Source organism: Anolis carolinensis, chromosome 5, assembly GCF_035594765.1.
Source record: "Anolis carolinensis isolate JA03-04 chromosome 5, rAnoCar3.1.pri, whole genome shotgun sequence".
NCBI lineage: Eukaryota > Metazoa > Chordata > Lepidosauria > Squamata > Dactyloidae > Anolis > Anolis carolinensis.
Window position 1 is genome coordinate 69,331,352 of NC_085845.1, and position 17,515 is coordinate 69,348,866.

Consider the following 17,515-nt stretch of genomic DNA (forward strand, 5'->3'; position numbering starts at 1 on the left):
GAAATACTTATAATGTTCATTGTGATGGCATCATAGAATCATAGAGTTGGAACTTCCAACCCCCTACCATGTAGGAATACACAAAGCAGAACACCCCTACAGATAGCCATCCAATCTCTGTTTCAAAAACCCCTGAAAAGAACAGTCCACCATACTCCAAGAGAACATACTTCACTGACAAACAGCTATTACTGTGAGGAAGTCTTTTCCTAATATTTAAGTGAAATTTCTTTTTTTGTAGTTTGAATCCATTGCTCCATGCCCTTGTTTGGAGGAGCAGAAAACATGCTTGCCTTCCCCTCAAAATGACATTCTTTCAAATATGGTTTAAATATGCTTTTTGTGTCATTCTTAACCTTATACAGGCTAAATAGACCCAGCTCCCTAACCTCATTCTAACTGGTTTTGGTTTCAAAACCTTTTACCATCTTGGTCACTCTTTTCTAGATACTTCCAGTTTACCAATATCTTTGTTGAGTTATAGTGCCCAGAACAAAACGCAATAGTCTAGGTGAGGTCTGATCAAAGCAGAATTGAGCAGTATCATTACTTCTCTCCACACAATACTCAAATTGATGGATTCTAGGATCTCATTGTTTCTAATCTTCCGCAACACAGTGTTGGATTATGTTCAGCTTGACTCCTGAATCCCTTTTATGTGTATTGTTGTCAAGGGTGAGTGATCCTATATCTGTGCTTTTCATTTTTAGTGTCTTTTTAATAACTTCCCCCATGAAATGCATTTTGTCAATGTGTTGTTGAAGGCTTTCATGGCCAATTGCAACATTCACACTCAGGGCCGGCCGGACATATTTTTTTATATAAAGCGGGGAGGGGAAATTGCGCCCACCCGCCTCCTGCGCCCCGCCGGCGGGCCCCGCCTCCCGCGCCGTGGCCCCGCCTCTCACGCAGCGTGAGAGGCGGGGCCAGGGTGAGCTGCGTGGGAGGCGGGGCCAGGGTTGGCCCCGCCTCCCGCACAGCTCAGCTTGCCAGTCTGGCCTTTTCCAGGGGGCGATTGCGGCCTGCAAGGGTCTTTGCTGCAGTCTGGCCCCCTGGAAAAGGCCAGGCCGGCGAGGCTGAGCTGCAAGGAAGGTGGGGCCAACCCTGGCCGCGCCTCCCTCGCAGCTCATCCTGGCCCCGCCTCTCACGCAACGTGAGAGGCGGGGCCAGGGCGCGCAGGCCGGGAGGCGAGGCTCCGCCCAGACGGGGCCTTGCCTCCCTTCCAGCGTGCTCTGGCCTTTTCCAGGGGGCCAGACTGCAGCAAAGGTCCTTTCAGGCCGCGATCGCGGCCTGCAAGGACCTTTGCTGCAGTCTGGCCCCCTGGAAAAGGCCAGGCCGGCAAGGCTGAGCTGCGCGGGAGCCTCCCGTGCAGCTCACCCTGATCCCGCCTCTCACGCAGCGTGGGAGGCAGGGCCAGGGTGCCTGACGGCGCCCCCCCGGGCCTGCGCCCGAGGCGGCAGCCTCACATGGCCTCCGTGTTGGGCCGGCCCTGTTCACACTTGTCTGTTTGACAAGAGTTCTTTTTCTCACCCTGAATATTCCACAGATATATAAACCCCACTTGCATAGTTTCCAACAGACCTCACAACCTCTGAGGATGCCTGTCATAGATGTGGGTGAAACATCAGGTGAGAATGCTTCTGGAACATGGCCATATAGCCCAGAAAACCCACAACAACCCAGTGCATTTTGTTAGTTTTTGGCCCAACTCTCTAATCTGTTAAGCCGAAATGGCCCTCAGTGGAAAAAAGACAATGTTGAGCAGCTAGTCCTGGAAGATGGGAGGTAAATGAATATGTCTATATAATATAAAACCCCACCGCCATTAGGGGATGAGTTCTACCCTCTCCAAACTTGGTTTGTGAATTGCTACTGGTGTTTCAAACTCCTGGACTATCTGTCAAAAAGATAATACATGAGCTATTGGCCATTAGTAGTAACCAGTAGTAAATAAAAATGCCCAAATACAGGTTGAATAATCTCATCAACAGTCCTGCCTGTTCTCAGTAATAATTCTCCCAAATCTTGTGTCTTGCTAGTTATTCAGGATTCAGGTTTTTCCTTGCAGTTTGAATACTGGTCTTTGATATGTGTATGTCACATTGGCACATGATTTTCTTGCTAACCAAATGTCTTGTTTCTACCTTTATAATCACACAAGTTGATAGTCTCAATTATTATTCTAAGCAGCATTTATTGAAAATAATTATAAATCTGAACAAATGATAACATATAAGGAAAAGGTATAGCAGTGTATTATCAAACAATATTATTTTTGATTCATAAATATTGACATTTTACTTGAAGAATTAATTATAGCAGCCAACTGTCTGGCTTTTGAAGATGATTAGATTTTATTGACAATTCTATTACATCCGTTGTCAAAAATATACCTGTCACTGAAATCCAAATACCAGATCTGCAAAAATATATCCAGTTTAAGCTGATATGGGCACATCGATTTTTGCTGGCTTAAGCTTACACACACTGTCTTAATTGATCTGTGTGGATTTAGTTGTACAAAATATATTGAATCAACTCCAAGCATATTGAGTCATAAAAGAGGTATAGGATAAGATGAGCTCATTTAAAGATTGAAGTACAGAAAATGAAGACTAAAAAGCTAAAGCACCATTTTGGAGAAGAGGGATATGGGGCAATCAATTTTTGCAGGTATGAGGGTGGAGAAGATAAAGTTATTTTTACAGCTGAATTCATGCAGAGCTAAAATATTGAACAATTTTGCCAGTGCAATGAATGAGCAGATTCCGATAGTTCAATAGGAAGAAATGGATTTTGCAAAAGATGTGAAATGAAAAAATAGTTGATATGAACAAAGCATCCTAAGTTTAGGATCACCTTTCTTAAGTAAAATCCTATTCTGTATATATCTTGGATCCAAATACTAATGCAAAAGGATGAGTGGTTTTGCTCCTTCTTGATCTATAGCCCTCTGCACCACTTGAAAATATTGATCAGCCTAAGCAGGGTGGGAAAACATTCAGGACAGTTTTCAGGATGTCCCAAGGCACTCATAACATAGCATTCCTGATGTGGATACTTTACTGAATTCATAGCATCACAACCCAAGGGGTTGTGGATGAGGAATCCAGTTTATATTTCTCAGGTGAAATCTTACAACTAGGGGGACTCGCTGGAAATATTTTGATCTGTAAAGAGTCAGTATTCACATGTACTTGAAGATATCCCTGATTGAGGGAAGGTTTGTTGTTTTTTATTCATTTAGTTGCTTCTGACTCTTCGTGTCCTCATGGACCAGCCCACCCCAGAGCTCCCTGTTGGCCTTCACCACCCCCAGCTCCTTCAAGGTCAAGCCAGTCACTTCAAGAATACCATCCATCCATCTTGCCCTTGGTCAGCCCCTCTTTCTTTTTCCTTCCATTTCCCCTAACATCATTATCTTCTCCAATCTTTTCTGTCTTCTCATTATGTGGCCAAAGTACTTTGGCTCTAATATCCTTCTCTCCAATGAGCAGTCGGGCATTATTTCCTGGAGTATGGACTGATTGGATCTTCTTGTGATTCAAGGCACTCTCAGAATTTTCCTCCAACACCACAGTTCAAAAGCATCTATCTTCCTTTGCTCAGCCTTCCTTACGGTCTAGTTCTCGCATCCATAAGTTACTACGGGGAATACAGGAAGGGAGGTGCCACTGTTATAAAACAAACAGCATTTTGGCTCAATTCCCTTTTCTCTTTCATGGATGCCATGTTCTTTGGAAGCTTGTTTAGACCAAGTCAATGACCTTTTAGGCTTACTCCATGAAAGAACAAAATGTCTGTCATTACCAAAATACAAAGCTAAGACCACACAATCAGGAATTGATTTGAAACAGGATTTTGTCCTGAGACTCTGATATTGTTTCAATGTCAGAGTTTAGTAGAAGCGAACAGCACCTTATCATCAAGCAACTGTAGTTCAAAATCTGGGGTGCAGTAAGAGATGTTTTGTGTTCATTTTTGGGTCACACGTTTGTACTTTGTGAAAGAGCTCAAGGTATGAGATTAGTTCACAAAAGCACATGGCACCAGGTGGGGGAAATAATAGGATATAGCCTCAAAGAAACCAAGTCCTTAAAATGGAAGTAGTAGGTAAAATAGAGCACCTTTTGACAAACAGACTGCCTCAAGATAGAACATGTTTTTCTGGTATTTTTAGACCTGCTTTTAGGGCTGCCATTGTATTTTCATACAAAAGTGAGATATTAGTAAAATTTAGTATTCGAATAATGCTTGAAAGATCCAAGACATGATTATGTAATCTTGTATATCATGGTAGGAAACTGGTGGCTCTAGGGTGCCATTTTGTGACCCAGGAACTCATTGTGGGCCATACTCCCTGCTGGAATTCAGTAGTGTGCTTCCAACCAGAAAAGAGGAAAATTACTTTCAATCTACTGACAGCATGTTTCCACAAGGAAAGCATTCTGTGCGATTTTTGTTTTAGAGACAAATCACATTTTTCTGAAGCCTCTGGTAAATTTGGTTCTTCTGTTACACTATGGAAAGGGTTTTGGAGTGCCTAGTTTTAGCATGGAAAAGCTTTAGGGGGTGAGGGTGGGAAGTATAGTGCTACAAAGATGTGCTGTTTAAATTCAGTAGCACAATGCTGACTTCAGACATTGGAGAAGTGTAGAAGTTGCATCTTGCTCACCTGGTTCTACACCAGCTCTATATGGGATATAAATGTCATTGCATTGGGGATGGAATAAACCAAAGGTTGATCAATGATGCCTAACCTAAGCCTGCTTAGTGATTTCATCACAGCAGTGAACATTAAAGCAGAGAATTAAATCAGAATTTAATTTCTAAGTAACCATGCTACATTCTCATTTTTTGGAATTTTTCTTCAACTTGTCTTCACTAATGAAAAAAATCATACTCACCTTATAGTTGCTGTGGTTAAGATACATGGCATTCTTGGCAATTCAACTGCAATGCAGTTCTTTGGGCTTCAATCTGGTTCAAAAATCTTGCCTTTCACCCCACAATTTCCTAGAATGTCTAGTATTTTTAGTATATGGCTGACATTATATCACTGTGGAGTTGTGGGGATAACTCAATGGTGAAGGGAACAAATTATTGGAAAGTGAGCATTCCCGCCAAGAAGAGCTTTTTCTTCAACTGAATTTTCAGTTATTTTTTAAAAAGAATTGCATGTGTGCAGATAATTGTATATCATCCCTAGTTAACAAAAATATGTATATTTGCATGCATGATGGAAAAACACAAACAATAATTGAAGCAGCCACAGCCATGAAGCCAAAAATAATGGAAATAATAATAATAATAATAATAATAATAATAATAATAATAATTTTATTTCTTATCTGTCTCTTCCCATGGCTCGAGGTAGGTTACAAGATCGCTAAAATATACAATAATCTAAAACCATTCTGCAAAATACACATATCAAAAGATATTTCTACAAAATACATAGTAAAATACACAGAACAAAGATTAAACATAAGACACAATTTTAAAATTCATGATTAAAGCTGGCTGAGTAGGCCTGTCGGAAGATATAGGTCTTCAAATGTGTTTTAAATTAATGGAAGTGTGGACTACCCTATAACAGTGAGGTGAGTTTGCCCAGGGGAAGAATGTGTGTCCTGTTATGGCAATCTCACAATACATGCAATGTGGTGTTAATGGAATCACAACAGTGTCACTGCGGACCTCTAAAATCTGGTGTGAAATAGATGCCTATCAAGGCAAATATCTGAGAAATTTTGAAGGAAGCCAAGAGAGTTTACATAAGACTTTCCAGGTTTCTTTCTTTTTCTCCCATCCCCATTTTCCTTCAAGTTATCTTTTGAAGTGAAAAGGAATGACAAAACTAATCAGTGCATCATATATCCAAATAATCTAGTACTGATTTTGTAAATAATCTCCACTAAGTGACTCTCTGCTCTTGGCCTAATGATAAATGTAGCCCTAAGTGCTTGTGAAGTGTAGGCTTTGAGAGGGGAAAGTGTGGAAAATATTTTCTTAGAGTTGCCAAAATTCTTGTGATCTAAAAGCTCTAAACAAGTTCCAGACTGGCAGTCATGGGCAGTAAATTGTATGGTTGAATCAAGATTGGCTAAAATATTAATATGATATCACCAGTTTAAGTTTTACTGTGCCTATAAAACATTTTCTTCCCAAATGTTCAGACTTCCTAACAGCTTCTTCAAACTGAAGGACAACAAGATAAGATGAAGAGATTTAAGGAGAGAAATTTCAGAGCAGAATAAAAGGTAGTTCACTGTAAGCATGCTGTACATTATGAATTACTTCATAATTTACAGGGGCTTGGAGATGCTCAGTATTCTACCTTGAGCTAGCCAGAAAGGGGGGATGTCTCTAGCCACAGAGAAGGAGGGATGAACCAGGGAATCTTGACCATAACTTTGAAGAGATTCATAGCAAAAAAAAGCCCTTTCTGCTCCCAAAACAATTTGCCCGTATGGTTTCTTACTGGCTTGTGAGTTAACTAAGCAGCTTTCTTTCCAGATGGTACAGTTGTTATTTGTTTGTTTGTTTGTTTTGCTGTTCTGCCTCTGATTTTTATAGCATTTCTGGCCATTTTGTTCCTTCTACTATACTACTACTACTACCTATATCACCCACTGCCACTTACGGCAACATAGTTAAAGCAGTTTATAGGATTGTGCCCAATGTGTCCAGATAGTCAAACTTCACTGATGTGTCCTTTTAGATATGGAAGAAAGGAATAAAGGATGAGGCATGAGCACAGTAGGTTAATAATCTCTGCAAAACAACTCTTGATAAATATGGTAGCTCTCACAAGCATAATTTCTACACTAATATTTATACTTGCTGCTGCTTTTTGGCACATAAACTTTAGGGAACGTAAACTTGCAGATCTGTGGTAATAGAAGTAAGTGTCCCTACCCAATTCTCATTTCGTTCTGGGAATTGGTTCTACAATTCAACATTGATTGAATTGTTCAGTTCAATTGTTGAATGTGCACCCTACTTCCCCATGTGATGAGATATCCCAGGGGTGCAACATGGTTACCATCACAAAGAAATCAATAGTGAGGCCTTAACAAGATTTGAATCCTCACTCAACTATGGATATCCACTGGGTGACTTTGGGTAAATCAGTCTTTTTCAGGCTCAGAGGAAGGCATTGACAACCCCCTTGAACAAATCTTGCCAAGAAGACCATGTGATGCTCTCATTTTATGGTTTTCATAATTTAGAAATGGCTTGAAAGCACATCAAACATAAAGTGGGCCTTTGATATCCTCTGGGTTCCAGGAGGAACCCCGGTGGCGAAGTGTGTTAAAGCACTGAGCTGCTGAACTTGCAGACCGAAAGGTTGCAGGTTCAAATCCCGGGAGCGGAGTGAGTGCCCACTGTTAGCTCCAGCTTCTGCCAACCTAGCAGTTTGAAAACATGCAAATGTGAGTAGATCAATAGGTACCACTCCGGCGTGAAGGTAACGGCACTCCATGCAGTCATGCCAGCCACATGACGGACAACTCCGGCTCTTCGGCTTAGAAATGGAGATGAGCACCAACCCCCAGAGTCAGACATGACTGGACTTAACGTCAGGGGAAACCTTTACCTTTACCTTTTATGGTTCCAGGAGCCCTTGTGGATACCAAATTCTAGAGATACCCAAGTCCCAAAAGCATAGTAAAATCATGTCCATTTTAGAAAATGGCAAAATCAAATTTTGCATATGTACCACATCCTTCTTTAACTAAAAGGGAATCTGTAAAACATACTGAGTCTGGAATGCTCTTGACACATTAATAACTGTTGTTTCTCAAGGAACCATCAATTATCTCCATGAACAACAATTTCTTCCTGGGTACATCCACACCAAACATGCACAAACTTCAGCACTTCAGGTGTGTTTGACTTCAATTCCCACAACTCCTAACAGCTGGTAAGCTGGCTGAAATTCCTGGGAGGGCCGAAGTTTGCCCATGTCTGATCTACACTGTAGAATTAATACATTTTGACACCACTTTAACTTTTATGGTTCAAGGTATGGAATCTTGGGAGATACTGTTTTACAAGGTCTTTATCCTTCCCTGCCAAAGTGTGGTGGTACCTCACTAAAGCTATTACAAATCCCACAATTCCATAGTGTTGAGTCACAGCAGTGAAAGTAGTGTCAAACTGCATTAATTCTATAGTGCAGATACACCACCTCTTTTGAATGTCAGCTGCCTGATGCTGCCAATTGCAAATGCCACTCTTTGGCTGTGGAGGGCACTTTCTCTGAGCTGTCCACAATAATTCTTCATATCTTAAGTACTACATACTGGATGCCCAGCAACACTATTTTGGCATGTCTCTACATCAATGTGAAAAAGAATAGTTGGCTGTGTCTTTTATTAGATCAACCCCCTCCCCCTTAACCTTCAGAAGGAAAGTAAAAACTTGGCTCTGGGATCAGACCTTCAATGAATAGCACAGTGCAATAATAGATCTGGAATATCTGTAATGACTACAGAACGGCCTTAGACTATGATTTCTGGATGACATGATGTTAATACTGATTGCAATTTTAATGTTTAATATGTATTCATTTTAATTCAATTTGTTTTAGCTTATGTTCTCTATGTGTTTTTAAAGCATTGAATAATTGCCATATGTAAGCCGCCTTGAGTCCCCTTTGGGATAGAGAAAGGCGGGGTATAAATGGGGTAAATAAATAAATAAATAATACATACTTTTATTAGTCTGAAAGCTGAGGTCTTCTCTTCATACACAGATGTTTTAAATGAAGAAGTCTGCGTATTTGCCTCATTATGTTCCTACTTAGAACATACCTACAAGGGCCCTATATTGGGAAGAAATTTGTCATTTAGTTCACACAGCAATATACAGTATTATGCATAGCTTACCTAACAAGGGATGGCTAAAAGAGCAGAATCAGTCTGTCATACCCAATGCCTGAATGTGCCCTTTTAGTACAGACTGCCATAACATCCATAAATCCATCTAATTTGGTACAGGTTGAGAATAGAAGGTGGATGTCCAATTCCTTGTCAGCCATAAAGTCTTCTGTCAAAATAGCCTTTCCATTCTTGGAAGGAATGATACAAAAATAATAAATGCATTAAAAATACAGCATTCACCCCTGTTGTTCAGGAACCCTGATTTGGTGTTATTTTCCTGTCCTCCTTCGTGCCATTGCCTTCCATCATCACCTTCCTCATGTGGAAAATGATGCACCCAGGTGCATTCTGTTTTTGTACGGATTTTCCAAGTGAGCAAAACCTTTTGATTTTCCAGGGCTCTTGCTTATTAGGAACTTTTACTCTTCAGACATCTCACTTCCCATGTGAGGAAAGTGATAATGGAGGAGGGAGAGCCAGGAACTCCTTGGTGGTGTGTTGAAGATACTTAGGTGAGTAATGCCTGACCATGACTTTATTGGTGGAGAAACACCTAATTGCCTCAACTGCCATTTCTTCAGCCTAAAGACATGATTTTTGTTCTTGTTGTTTTTCAAAGAGCAGATTAAAGAGACAGAGTCATAAAATCTCTTTCCCCCTTTTTTGTTGTGGCAACCTCAAATCAAAAATTATGTGCATTGAGTATAAGGAAGACGGTGCGGTGTGTGTCTGGGGACAAGTTTCCATTTATTTTGCTTCGGTGATTTACTGAATGCAGAAGAGAAAATAAGCTTCTATGCTGGTATTGGGAAGAGAGCCTTTCATAACAGCTATAAAGTCTGAATGAAAATGTTGTGGGCAGAGGAAAAGATTCTGTTTTAATCACTGGGCCTGTCTCATGAAGAAAAGATGACATTTATGTGATGTATGCATGTGCACCATTACCTTTTACTATAATATATACATGTCAAGTCATCTCATATATAGCTCTTCTCTCTGGTGGTTATGTTGATGGAAGTATATCTTTTCCTCTCTGGCTAGGGACATATGTTTTCTTGAATTGGAGCAGTGCAAGTTAAGATTTCTGTATTGGAGAGCAATGCAGTTGCTTGGTGATTGGAGTGTGAAATAAGGTTCTGCCAGCTTTGGCTTTCAAGTACCTATTTCTGCTCTGCAGAACTGTCATGATTAACTGGCAACTCATTTGTTATGTATCTTGCTGTGAATATGAGTGGAGGGTTGCTAAAACTTTTTACTTTTCTCAATGGAAAAATAACTTCTCTGGAACCATACAGTTAATACAAGCCAAACATCTAAGAATGGGGATTCCATCTGCCTTCCACCAGGAAAACTCCTTCATAAATATCTATCAATGCTTCCTGAGTCTTGTTTTGTCTTTCTCATAGAGAAGACACAGATTGGACCTATCACGGTAGGTCAATTGCTTCAGAACTACCAATAATCCAGAGATAGTCTCAAAATAATAGTTTTCAAATGAAATGAAAACTCTTTACACAACATGTCACGCTCCTTATGTAAGATCTCACTGTGGTCACATCTGGGGCTTGGTCCTTTCTCCAATCTCGATGAGCCCCATTTCACATCTCTTCAACAGCCCAAGACTTGGACAGATGTACAGCGGAGAATGGGACCAAGGGGCCATGGGCTAAGATACAAATATTGGTTATTTTGAGTAAGAGAAAAGAACAAGGCACCCTTCTTTGCCCTTCAGAAAGTAAGTGTCAATCTCAGAATAAACTGTAGCATGGTTGTAGATTCGATTAAAATGTGTGATCATAGTTTTACACATAGTTTTACTCTGTTCCACTAAACCCATAATTTCCCAAGGTTGTTAATCCAGTTTGATTTTTTTTTTACTGCTATTGCGGTTGGTATGGTATTTGTAATGGCATGAAGGAAGTGTTTGCCAAACTTCCTTCTCTTCCTCTTCTGTAATGCTTGCAGTACTTCTATGACAATTTCCGAGGCAAAAATATCTTGGAAAGATTTCATTTTTTATGGTCCTTAACAACTGACATGCTACCGTGTTGGGAATCCAGTAGCATTCTCAGTACTTGTGTGGGTGTGTGGAAGGAGAGATATAGAAACTGGCCACAATCTTTCCCTGATGTTGCTGTTTTTAACTTTCGTGGGAAAATGGGTGGCTGAGACTCAATAAAATTTGTCTCCTTTAACTACAATCTGAGACAGAAAACAACTATGACATAGAGAGGATGCCTGTTTGGAATATTTTCATGATTCATGGGCATGCAAAATTTGTATCAATTTAGTAATATCACTCTCCTCAGTACAGGAGCTAAGCTTGTATGTGTGAGAGAGGAGATGCAGAGTTACACACACAAACCACACAGACCTTCTTGGGAGCTTTTCTGATAAATGTAAAAACAATAATCTGCTTGGAGTCTCTGGGAAAATACTTTTTAAATTATGTTTAACTTCTGGCATTGTCTGTTAGGAAAGAATCTTGTGAAGATGTATTTGGTTACTGAAAAATATATTCATTTGATAATATTCATAGTTCAAAGTCAAGGTGAATTGCAAATTAATTTTGCAGAGGAGGCTGTTGGATGAGATGTCCCAAAGAGAAGGAAAAATAAAGTGGGGGAACACGTCCCTTCTTGTTAATTGAGATTTGCTCAACTTTTGTTTATATTGCAGCAATGACTGAACAATTCTTTTTTATTCTAAGTTGGATAGCTCTCATGACTGTTGAAAGATTTATAAAATGGGCTGGTATTAGCATGGTTGAAAAAAAAAATAAACACAAGCACTATCAGTTCCAGATGTCACCCTACGCTCTGAGAAATCAAGTGACTTGCCAAAGCTTTACTGGCTCCACACCTTCTTTTAGTCAATCTGGAACAACATAAACATTTTTTTCCTTTGGGTAAAGCCATATGTTCACATTGCTGGCAGAGCCATCCAAGCCCATGGATGATTGCTTTGCAGTTGTCTTATGGCTTATCCATTAACAAGTCTGCTGTCAGATTGTTCAAACACTCATTCATTACTAGCTTGTTTTTTGGTAAACACATGTGCACATGAAACTATCTCATTTTACTTGCTAATTTTGGTTACCCTCTCAATGTTTGGACAATTTAGGAGCAAAGAGTTTGTCAAATTGTTGGGAAAAGATGATGCCAAAAAGGAAAGGGAAATGCATTAACTTTGTCATGTATATAGAAGCATTCTCACAGCTAAAAGCAAATGAAGTTTGCTGCTGAGAAGACAAATGAATTACATGGTTTGGAGTTTAGATTTCCAAATAATCATAGATAAAAATAAATGTCCCCCCTTGATGCATGGTATCTTATATTTAACTACTCAAATTGGGATGAAGGGTCGAAAAGAACAGTATATTGGAATTGTATGTTTTTATGAAGAAAAATGAATGAAACTACATGTTGATTCATTGGCATAAAGGGGGGAGAGAAAAAAGGTAGAGGAGGGGAAGGACACAATTCTGTATGTCTAATTCATGCACAGGTTTGTGAGTGTGTATGTGTGACTGGGTGGAAAGAGATAAAAAGATTTAACATTAAACAAATGTGTAGACTGAGAGTGGAAGGCTGATTTATTCCAACATATGTGCAACACAGAAAAATATTTGGAAACATGTTCCAAAAAACTCCCCAGAAACAAAAAGCAGGGATAAAATATAGGAAACTAATTTTCTAGGGACAATTAAGAGGAAAATTACAATTCCCAGGTCTGGCACTATCACCCAACCTTTTGTGTGCCTTTCAGGACCCCAACATTCATGTAGTAGCCACCAAAACTGACGCTTGCCTACCACCATGACTACTAGACTTGTGCAATCCGGGTAAACCACGATCCGTTTTGGTGTCCGGTGGGGCCCCAATCTGGTTTTTTTGGGAGCCTTCTTGTAACACCCCTAGGCTGTGTGAACACTGGAAACCAACACAAAGGCCAATAAACAATCTAATATCTTTATTAATGCAATAAAAGAATAAAACAAAAGTATACAGAGTATATAGTCAAGCAATTGTCCTTTTAGGAAAGATCAAAAATAGTCCAAATAAATGAAGTTATATGTCCAGTATTAGAGTCCAAAGTCTACAATCCAATAACCGAAACACACTCAAACTCTTTGGAAGTTTGAGTGGGGAAAGAGCAAGGATTCACAAGGAGATTCTTGAAGTAAAGTCCAGACAAGGATTCGAGGCTAGGCAAGATAATTCGTGGTGGATCTGAAACGCAGTCCAAACTTGATCAGGAGTGGAAACGCAACTCCCGGTTTACTCGTGAGTAAGCGCACCGGAGGGCCGCTTAGAAGCTCGGAAACAAGAATCGATGTTCTTCTCTGAATAGTCACGTTGACACCGAGATAGGGAAAGCTCAGTGCAGAACTTTTATGAAAGTTCAAGAGCTTCCCCCAACAGGTGTTTAACTCCCCAAATCTTCCTAGAGAATGAAGCTGTTTCAACATGTCTGCCTCCCCAAAACTTCCCAAGGGAAATGGATTAATTACAATCGTCTCTCTCCGCTAATCTCACGCTTCGTCTTAGAAACTGCTTATGGGAGCGATGTGTTTTGAGAAAGGCCTTCATATCAAACACAACACTTTCCGGGGAACCAGGCTCTGTTTCAAGGGCGTCTCTAATTGGCTCTGGCACGAAAATGTCAACAGGGGACATCTGGAATGGAACAGAAACTTGCTGAGGTGGGAAAAAGTGCAAATCCTCTTCAGTTTGATCTATGATGGCTGGGGGGTCATGGGCCAAAGGTCCCTGAGACATCACACTTCTGAATTTGCAAGGGCAGAAATTTGTTTTTGCTCTGGGGAGTTGAAAGATTTGTTTTCTATCCGACCCATTATTGGGGGGGGGGGGACTTTGCAGGCTCCCCTACCCATCATTTTAGGCATTTAAAATGTTTCCTACAATAGAGGAGGAGAGGTACTGAAGGCAGGCACGCACGCTTTATCTCTCAGGCTTGCATGCCACACACTCTTTCAAAGGCATTTAAAGGAGGCAAGTTCTTAAAGCTGTTTCCTACTCTAGAGGAGGAGAGGCACTGCAGGCAGGCTCAGGTACTTTCTCTCCTTGGTGCCACACACACTTTCCAAGGCATTTTAAGGAGGCTTCCCACTTCTAGGTAAGGAAGAACAATGACCTCCTGGAGCTATCCTTCCTGGATTACCTTAAACACCCCTCTTTTTATTGGCATGCTTCAATCTCTTTTCTGCTTTGGTTTTATTGCTTCCTTGGTGCTGTTTCTACTTTCTAGTAGTCGAGAGGTAACTAGATGGTAGTAGTTTTCAGAGAATGAGGGTTTTCTTTTTGTTTGCTGGGATTAATAAAAAAAGATTAAACTGCAATGCCAAATAGGGGAAGAGGAGCTAAGATCAATTCCTACTTTCTTTCGTTGCAGGCGGGTTTTCATACCGGGATGGCTCTTCCCATTGTTTGCTCCTGAAGGTACAGAAAGAAACAGATGAAAACAAATCTGTGCACAAGTCTAAGGACTACTCAAATGACTGTAACTAATATGCCTTCTTTATATGTTTGAAATGTTTGCAACTGGAAATGGCTTCACTGTGGTTTTCAAATATAAAAACAATATCAATTAATAAAACCCACCATTTACAATAAAAACAAGCAAATAAGAAAATTCTTGAAATATTAAAATAATAAGACATAGAAAGAAAATCTAAAATGTAAAATAATCATAAAATCCAAGATTCACATCTGAGAAGACCAACAAAGAGCAATTACAGCAAGTCTACACTGGCAAGAAAACACAAACCCACCTCAAATTAACTGCTGCCTGTCCTCATGATGTTTGACTACTTCTGATGAGTAAGATGGTTAAACTGACCTATCTCTGATTCGGGCAAAATTGGAGAATACTTAATAGTTTGTTAGGATTGTCCAAATTGTCCAAAGGCTTCAAGGCAATATGGACAGCTGGATCAGATCTGGTTTGGACTGGTCCACTGTCCAGTTTCAGGGAAAGGGGGATGGATTGTTCCTGTGTTGCTGCCTCCATTACTCCAAACTAGACATAGAGCTCCATGTGAGCTTCTAGCCATCATGGGTGCCCCATTCTGACCTTAAAAGAGGCCCCTGCACAACCAGGAAGGTTGGGAATTTGAGCCTCCTTTTTCTGATCATGTGGAAGGTTCTGTCTATTGTGGAGTCACCCAGTCTATTCTTCCAAAAAAGCAGCATATGAAAATAAAGTGGATGCTTGCAAGATAGGAGACAGATGAAGATTTCCAATTGTGAAGCTTGATTATGTATGATTATAGTTATTGGATTTTTTTTCTAACCATGTAGCTTCAGCTCCAACTTGTAGTATAACTTTTTCAAAGAGTGTGGCTATATGTTCAACAACTTCCATTCTATCGTCATCCCCCCTCAAATAATCAGAAAGCATCTCCGGAATTTGTAGATTCAACAGGATATTTTTTTTTGTTAAAATGGATCTTATAAACAGCAGTTTAAGAAAACTTCAACTGGGTCTTATGCACCAGCAGGTTCTCCTTCTAGGCGTGGAGGAAGAAAAGATCTGTTATCTTGGTATTTTCACTCTTTCCTCATGGCTGTTCCAGTAATGATGTAACTTGAAGAGAAAACACTTCAGAACCTAGAACCTATCTGTTATCTAAGAGCCAACATTGCAGCTTCAGTCTTGTTGCCCTTGACTTTCTCCCTCTTCTTCTATTTTTCCTCTACTCTTTTCAAATTTTTCTCCTTTTCCCAACATAAGGATTTGTCTTATTTCTTTAAGTGTGGCTTATTTTATTTTGTCTCTACAACAATAGAGTTACCATAATAGCAACACACTCTGGGAGTTTCTCATAATTTTCTATATTAAGATCTGACACAGGATTCCCAGGTATCTGCCCTATAATAAGGGACACCCGGTGAGGTAAGTGGGGACTTCTGGGCTAGGACCTCAGGCAATGAGATCCCCACCCCATTAAGCCCCCTCCCCTCCCTTCCCCCAAGCTCCCCTTCTTCCTCTGCTCTCTCCTAATCTCCTCCTCTTCCTCCTCCTCCTTGGCAATTGACACCCCTTCTTGCCTCCAGTTGACCATAGAGTCATGCTGGAGGACCTAGAGAATCCCAGAGAGTATATTTTTAATCAAATCTGTGAAAAATAATACCTACAAAATTCAAGATTATCATCAACAACAACCACAACCACCACCACCACTACCACCACCCTTGGGAAGTGTCTGTTGTGTGATTCAATAAAAAGTCAGCATAGTGATCTTACTTTCTGTGTATGAATATTGTTGTGCATCAATAATAATAAAATAATAATAATAATAATGTTTGTTTATACCTCACTTTTTCTCTCCCCAAAGGAGATTAAAAAGTCCTCATCAGATGGCCAGCAGAAAGCAGTGATGCTGTCCTTAATGGCAAGGCATGGAGGCCATCACATAACCCCATCCCGCATCGCCAGCAGGCCAGAGATCACATAAAGCTGGCAACATGGGAGGCTTCTCATGCTGCCAGCTCCAGGCCTGTGTGGCAGAGGGAAACCACATGCACTGTGTGTGCACCTCGCTTCCCTCCATTTGATCACCAGGCTAACCAGTGAAATGCTGTGAAAGGAAGTAAGGTGAAACAACTGCCTCCTCCATTAAGAACAGCGCTGCCATGCATGTGATGAGGTCCAAAGTGGCTCACATTAAAAGCATTTCAATACAATTTAAAATCTACACATATACATGAAATTAGAATTATCAATGGTATTTTTAAAAATTGAGTTAAAATTCATACAAAAATTATTAAAAACAAATTCAGAGCTAAAACAACAGAGCCAAATAACCTGCTGAATAAAAAGGTTTAAGCCTGCTGATGGCAGGACAAAGGGAAGGGGCCATTCTGGCTTCCCTAGGAAGGGAGTTCCATAATCGAGGGGCAGCCACTGAGAAAGATGGCCCACTCTCTTATTCCCATCAACTGAGTTTGAGATGGAGGTGAGACCGAGAGAAGGGCCTCTCATGAAGGGCCTGTGCAAGCTAATACAAGGAATTGTTGTCAGCCAAATACCCAGACCTGAGCCACATAGCGCTTTAAAGGTCATAACCAGCACTTTGAATGTATTTTGCACATTAGCGTCTCATGCAGGCTGCAATGTGTGCTAATTTGAAAAATCTCTGAAGTTACCCAACTCAAATCTAGCCCATTTAATTTGATAAAACTGTATAATGTTCTATCCAAAGAACATTTGAATGATTGTTACTCCAGCCTCCAGATGCTTAATATGTTTTCAAAAATACATCTATTGCATATGGTAAACTGTATTCAGTAGATTTCTTTCACTGCTTACATTAGAGCATCTGAAATTCAAGATATTAAAATTCCCTGATGACTTAGCAATATGATCTAACTGCAGAATTATGGATCATGTCAGAAAAACCTAGCAATTCTCTCATAGAATACTAGAGTTGGAAGAGACCACATGGGCCATCTAGTCCAACCCCCTGCCATGTAGAAAAAGCACAAAGTACCCCTGACAGATGGCAATATAACCTCTGTTTAAAAGCTTCAAAGGAAGGAACTTCCACCATACTCCGAGGTAGAGAGTCCCATTGCTGAACCTCTTACAGTCAGGAGGTT

At 40.3% G+C, this 17,515-nt stretch overlaps 2 long non-coding RNA genes across 2 annotated transcripts in view; one reads left to right on the forward strand and one right to left on the reverse strand.

Moving 5' to 3' along the window:
* LOC134299252 (uncharacterized) lies at positions 1–14,524 on the forward strand. Its single transcript, XR_010006434.1, has 2 exons — positions 1–193; positions 14,307–14,524. It is a non-coding gene; the product is annotated as an uncharacterized LOC134299252 (long non-coding RNA).
* Positions 12,849–17,515, reverse strand: part of LOC134299253 (uncharacterized) — an 18,848-nt gene continuing 14,181 nt past the window's right edge. The window contains exon 4 of the long non-coding RNA XR_010006435.1: positions 12,849–14,347. This is a non-coding gene — a long non-coding RNA (uncharacterized LOC134299253). The remainder of the gene's footprint in view (positions 14,348–17,515) is intronic.